Source organism: Pyxicephalus adspersus, unplaced genomic scaffold, assembly GCF_032062135.1.
Source record: "Pyxicephalus adspersus unplaced genomic scaffold, UCB_Pads_2.0 Sca140, whole genome shotgun sequence".
Lineage (NCBI taxonomy): Eukaryota > Metazoa > Chordata > Amphibia > Anura > Pyxicephalidae > Pyxicephalus > Pyxicephalus adspersus.
The window spans coordinates 5,671-10,501 of record NW_027317147.1 but is presented as its reverse complement, the minus strand read 5'-3'; positions in this window follow the sequence as shown (position 1 = coordinate 10,501).

Sequence of the window (4,831 nt, the reverse complement as noted above, 5' to 3'; positions counted from 1 at the left end):
AATGATAAATCTCATCCATTAAAAACAGCTCTTTCCCAACTTACATCTCAGAAATGTGATGATGCAGAAAATGAAAAGAACGATTTAATAACCTCCCAGGAGCGAGTTACCCATGATATTCATTTAGAAATATAAGGAAAATGAATTAAGAGCTGTATACAAATATGAGCGTTGTTCACCTGGTTCCATCAAGAGGTTAGCCACCACCATGCTTTATAGCAGCTGAATCATTCAATTGTTTTTAATGCATGAGATTTATCATTTCAACTTTGAAATCAGTCCCGCAATTCTTGAAATTGGGACCGAAAAGGCATTGTACATGCATGGCTGATATGTGAATTTCTCTGTTTTAATATTTCAATAAATTATAGTTTTATGAAATATATGAAAGATGTGATATAAATACAAAAGATGCCTTAAAGGCTTTTTTGGTTTTGAGAAAGAGATATGAAGGCTCTTTAAAACTGTTCTTGTGATAAAGTCAAGTAGGCGAAACACTACAGGGAAAGGAAAAGACTCATATTGATGGATTAGATTAAAAATTTGTATTGAGCCATTGTATGGTAAAAACTGACAAACTGATGGAATAAATGAGTCACAATGGCTCAACATTATTATGATTTAGAAACAGTTGGGCAAAACTATAGTTGACAAAGCACCAGGACCTGATGGATTACATCCACGTGTCCTCAAAGAGCTGAGCTTGGTTATTTCAAAGTTATTATTTCTAACTTTTAGAGACTCTTTAATCACTGGCAATGTACCAATGGATTGGCTTAAGGCCAATGTGGTTCCTATCTTCAAAAAGGGAGCAAAGTCATTACCAGGTAACTACAGACCCGTTAGTTTCTGCTAGAAAATAATAATATAAGTGATAGTCAGCATGGCTTCAAGAAAGACAGAAGCTGTCAAACAAATTTACTCTCTTTTTATGAGGAAGTAAGTAATCAGTAAGACAGTGGAGTAGCAGTTAATCGGCTCCCTCAGGAAGGAGTTTCAGCAAGTTCTATAGATTGCTTTAAGAAAAAGCTGGATGATTTCTAGAAGCACAGAATATAACTGGGGATCATTCGATTGCCTCATGGAATCAGGAAGGAATTTTTTTTCCCTTGTTGAAGCAAATTGTACCCGGGGTTTTTTTTGCCTACCTCTGGACCAACTATGTCTTATAGGGTTTTGTATCCAGGATATGTTTATTTTCCTAGTGGGTGAACTTGATTGTTTTTTTTTTAACCTAACCTACTATGTAGCTATGTTACTATGTGATATGATTAAGCTTTTATGTGTTTGTGAATCATTTGTTATTAGGTTTTACTCTTATGTGTTAGAAGAATTAAGGGAATTGTACCAAGAAAATCCCCAGATGCAGATTTGTAACACTCAGTGACATATTACAAATAGTTTCCATATATGTTGCTGCCAGAGAACTTTATACATTTGCAATCCATAATTACCATCCTGCACGATTTATCCAAACCTCTGATGAAGAAATAATAATAATATTTATAATAATACTGACAATGAATCTCAATAAGAAAAAGCAGCATTATAACTAAAACCAAACCTTGGATATCCATACCTGCTTTCACTTGTACTCCACATACTACAAAAACCGTGAACAGTCCAAGTGCCATCCATTCCGGCTCAACTTTAAATACACAGATAAGGATAGACGCAGATTGGTGTCATTTCCCAGGGGCGTGACTCATTTTTCCATTTATTAACATCAGTACATATCTCCAACCTTATCCTAACATAAATTTGGGGAAGGTGTTCTGTAGTCCAACAGGGAGAACTGTGTAGGGCTGACAACATTTCTTAGAATTTTGGTGCACCAGAGGCAGCGTTGTCAGCTTATTAATGGAAGTTAGGAGCTGAATTTCTGGTACATTAGCAGGCGTTTCTCTGTGCTTGCAGCAATTTCTTTAAATAATAAAAAAATGGAAATATATTCACTGCAGAGCTATGCAAAATATGATTTTTTTTTATTATTTTGACCAGGCATAAAATAACATTTACATAATTCCTCCATGTTGGTCTCCCTGCAATGCTTCCTTTGGTATATTTCATCATATCTAGTTCTCTACATTGCAGCCACAATATAGGAAAGAGTTTCATATGTAATTTGCAACATGTTTATTAAGTAAACCCCAGACCACAATGTTTCCATATATATATTTCAATACAAACACATGACTGTAACCACATATTAACCCCTTCCCTTATCTCTATAACATAAGGGGGAGGAGTAACTCTTTAATATTCACAGATTCCTAAAAGTCATGGTCAGCCAATTGTAATGTCAAGCAAGATATAAAAAATTTTTGGAAACAGGTCTCAAAAACTGATTGGGTATCTCCTTGCATTGTGACCATAGGACACATCCAGGACTCAGATTACCTATCTTACAAGGTGACCATACACGTTACAACTTCTTTATGTCATAGAACTGAAACAATCTACCCCATTTATACCAATCAGATTAGGTGTTCACACTCTTGGGGTAGGTTTAGGCCAATGGAGCAAGTGATCCCATGCCATGGGCCGCACGGTGGCTCAGTGGTTAGCACTCCGGACTTTTGCAGCGCTGGGTCCCAGGTTGGAATCTCGGCCAGGACACTATCTGCATGGAGTTTGCAGGTTCTCCCCATGTTTGTGTGGGTTTTCTCCCACATTCCAAACACATGCAGTTAGGTTAATTGACTTCCCCCCAAATTGCCCTTGGACTGTAATAAAGACATATGACTTTGGTAGGGACATTAGATCGTTAGCTCCTTTGAGGGACAGCTAGTCACATGACTATGGACTTTGTACAGCGCTGTGTAATATGTTGGTGCTATATAAATACTGTGTAATAATATTGTGGCTCCTGGTAACAGGCACCTTGTCAGCTGCTCAATCTTTTGCACTGCAGAATTGTTTTATAAAGAAGCAGCATCTGCACATTAGACAGCGGTGAGTGGTATTGTATTGCTCATTGCTGTCCCCATTCATTTTCAATGGGGCGGCTGCAGGTAGATTCCATACCAAGGTCTGAGATTGCATCAGATTCACATTGGGCGCAGTTACTGCAGATAGGATGGATTATCTAGAAAACCACCATGGTGTATGGAGTAAAAAATTCCTTGACTATAAGGATGACTGTACATATAAAAAACTGATATCTATGTCCCCCACCTGTTCGTTAAAGAATGTTAATGGTGAATGGCGCCCCCTATCTGGGGAATATTTGCTTGAAATGCAAACTAGGAATTGATTGGTGGATGCACAATGCTGCAGCTTCTAGCATCTAGGTCAAAAGCCAAGGGTGGTGGAAGAAGGAAAGGGTTAATATTATTCCTTCGCTTTATGGTTTCCCTCTGTCTCTCATTGGGGAGAATTCTCTTCATTTCCTTTCCTGTAGATGCAACAGAAAGAAGAGATCTCCCCAAAGTTGTCCCTGTAGTATCCCTATTGGAAGATCCCCTCTGTTTCAGTAACAACTTCATATTTGGGATTTCAGAGCTGAATGAGCTGATTGGAGGATTAATAGAGAATCTCCCCAACAGGGGACACGGACAGCAGAATAAACCCGACAAAGCGTCCAAACTAAAAAATAAAATTGTCTCTTGATATATAGAATCTGTTTGGGGTGTCACATGCCCGCATATAATGGATTAAAGAAAACTAGTTCTATAAACCTCTTATAATTCATTTTCATTGACATTAATCCTTTGCTCTAGAGAACAATGGCCCTGTTCAGGCACTTCCTGTTATAGGGTGACAACGCTTCTGTATGCCCACAAAGGTTTCTAATGGAGACCCCAACTGTACCTTACCCAGGCATCATCATCTGTTGTCACCATCGGGAACCCATCCTGAGAAATCCTGGCAGACATCTCTAGAGTGCATATAGAGAGGAAGCGGCTGCAAAGAAGCTGCTGAGATGTATAAAAGAATAAAAAAGGTGAATATAATGGTTTTATGTGTTTTTTTGATACCCGGAGAAAACTGGATGCCTCCATTATATTTCTCATCTGCTTGGTGTGAATTAAATCCTGAGTGTGATATTTCTTTGGCCTTTTATTATTATTAAGCAGTATTTATATAACACCAACATATTACGCAGCGCTGTACAATAAATAGGGGCTGCAAATTACAGACAGATACAGACAGTGACACATGAGGAGGAGAGGCCGCTGTCCCCAAGAGCTTACAATCTTTTGCTTCTCATTCATCTCTGCAGACATTGCGACATCTTGGTCATCAGAAATGATCATACAGAACATTGACAGAGTGAATGGTTTTATTTCCATCATTCATTGCAGTGAATGCTTGGCTACATTGTATCAGAGCATAAAAAGCAATATAAGGAACCGCAACATATAATATCACAGGAGACCAATCACATTCCAGTGATCCGGTGTACTGGGTAATGAATGTGCTGTGTTGGGGAATGTTTAGACGTAGATGATGTGCGGCGATGTTCGGCTGTTTTTGCCAGGCCGAGCAATCGGACTACTGAGTCCAGGGCGATTCCGCTGGAAGAGATTACAGAAAAAACCTCTGCAGTTCTTCCTTCTATTTTGTCGCTTGACACGTGAGCTCTAGAAAAGGACACAGAATATGTTCAGTAATTTATTTATTGAAGCTAATCCCAAACTAAAGGCGGAGTCACTCGCTGACATAAGGTGAGTTCCCCTTAAAGTGTGCAAGAGGTTAAAGCGAAATGAAAGAATTTTGGTAATTTTATGTTTTATGCCAATCACAGAATAAACATAAAAACAACTTAAAGGGACTTTAATGGCATCAACGTATAATGACAACACAATCTTTTATAAAACCTACAATA